Below are 2360 nucleotides of genomic sequence, written 5' to 3' on the forward strand. Positions count from 1 at the left end.
AATTAATAGTAGATTGAGGAGAGGAATCTGGACAACTGATTGCATGAGTGAAAATGAGAAAATATATTATATACATATATATATATATATATCTGACTAAATTTACAAAAAGGTACCTGCTTGTACTTTTACAACTTAGCACTTTGAGATGCAGAAAAAAGTTCTTGCTTTACATAGCTATGATTCCAGCACGGAACAACCTTTATTTCATAGTTGTAGGCATTTGATTTCTGCAATTAAGCAATGTCATATAGAAATACTGACCAGGACTGACATACTAACATCACACTCAGCCTACCCACCCTCAGTAAGTGACTTTGCTTTGGTCCGACAAGTTTCGGCTAAGAACTAGATTGTAGCATAGGGCCTCTAGAATTTATCTAGCCATGTCTTGACGGAGCCCCCCCCCCCCCCCTGGATTTTAGACCAGCACAGTAGCTTCAAAACAGGCTTTGCCTGTTTTCAAGCGAAAATCTACAGAGGTATGTTTTTGAAAATTCGGTCAGATATCACAGCTTAATTGAGCAGACATTGTTTACACCAACTGCTCAAGAAAATTCTACTCAGCTTGAGGTTCAGATTACCCATAGCATTCAATTATTTTTCATTCCACCTTGATTAACAGAGCACAGTTGAGCAGACTTTGTATAGCTATACCAAATTGCTTAAGAGAATTGCACTCAGCTCTTCATAGGTTGACATTGCCCATAGCATTCAATTATGTTTCATTCCTCCTTGATTATCAGAGCACAATTGAGCACACATGGTCTCCACCAACTTGCTCAAGATAAATTCCACTCAGCTTGAGGTTAAGATTGCCCATAGCATTCAATTATTTTTCATTCCGCCTTGATTAACATAAAAGGGACGCAAAACAATAGTGGAAACCGGTTCTCTCAGGCGCACATGTTCTAGAGCAATAGTATACTAAGTAGCTCTTCAAAAAAATCTTTTCTGAGAATAAAAAATATAGACTTGAAACCTCTTTGATCTTCCCCCTTTTTTAAGACTAAAAAGAGCAATACTCACTGTTAATGGTTCTCAGGCTTGTTTTTTTGTCTTCTGATCAGGGAATCACATTACAACTCATTGCAGAGGCTTGGGAACTGGTGTTTCATTGTGAGGCATTCTGAGACAGAATATGAATTGGAAAAAAACGGCAGAGATTTTTAAGTTTACTGCAGCACATACCGGGAAATAGTTTATCCTTTGAAGGAATTGTTGGAATTTTGCTTGGTACCATAACTTTGCTGTTAGCTGAAATAGTTTGGTTGATTAAATCCTTGGAAATATTGCAGTTAGTTAGTATCATTGCATTGTTAATAGCATTGAAACTGGTTTGAGCCTCTTTAAGCGAATGTTGCATTCTCATTCTTCACTTCAAATAAATCAGATATACAGTTCGCTAAAGCATGATACAGTCCCAAGAGTAATTAACTTGCATTGGTTTTATGTAAAAACGCCCCCAAACGTTTAGCATTGTGGGGTGGGGAAACTACGTGTAGTTAGGATATTTCGCCCCTGCTGTACATTGTCAACAAAATGGAATAATCGTGAAATACCTACACTAGCGCAAAGTTATATTTTCTGTAGACTTTTCTTTTGCGTTTTCGTAGCCGTTACTTTAACTCCTTACAATTGGTTCTGTTGACCCCAAAATTGACCTCGCAGGAACACAATTCAAAGTTAATTCAGCTTTCAAGGATGTTTACTTAATAACACGTTGCACAATTTTAAATAATGAAATGACTTGCAGGGCAATTTGTTCGAAATTTAACACTTTTAATCTTACCTTATGATGGACTGATACACTGTACAGCGAGATACAGCGAGCTCGCTTGAGATTCACTTGGAGATTCGGCATAAAGTAATAACACAGCCTCGTTCCCAGGATACTAAGGATGGGCGATTGTATAGGTCCTGGGATGAGAAACTAAAAGTTGCAGGTCACTGTTTCACCATACAAAAATTTGGTTTTATCAACGGAATTGATAATGTAAATTGGCCACCGTACAGACATTCTAAAAGCTGACGTTTCGAGCGTTAGCCCGTCGTCAGAGCGTTTCGCTCACTTCCCCACCGACGCAGCACCACAGTTTCTTTAGAAACTACCCCCTTCATTCACTGTTTCACCATAGCTGAAACAACCCAAAACATTTCTGATGCTAACATTAGACCTAAAAATAATTTTAAGCCTAAGGATAGCATTTTTCTAAAGGTTTGGGTTATTTCAGTTATGGTAAAACAATGACCTTAGACTTGCACTTTACACCCTCCACGTTAAACCACTGATAACGTATCTTAGGAGATCAATATTAAAGGAAGCATGCAATGTTTTGTGAAGAGCCATGTTTTTTTTT

This window comes from Montipora capricornis, chromosome 6 (assembly GCF_036669925.1).
Source record: "Montipora capricornis isolate CH-2021 chromosome 6, ASM3666992v2, whole genome shotgun sequence".
In the NCBI taxonomy this organism is placed as follows: Eukaryota; Metazoa; Cnidaria; class Anthozoa; order Scleractinia; family Acroporidae; genus Montipora; species Montipora capricornis.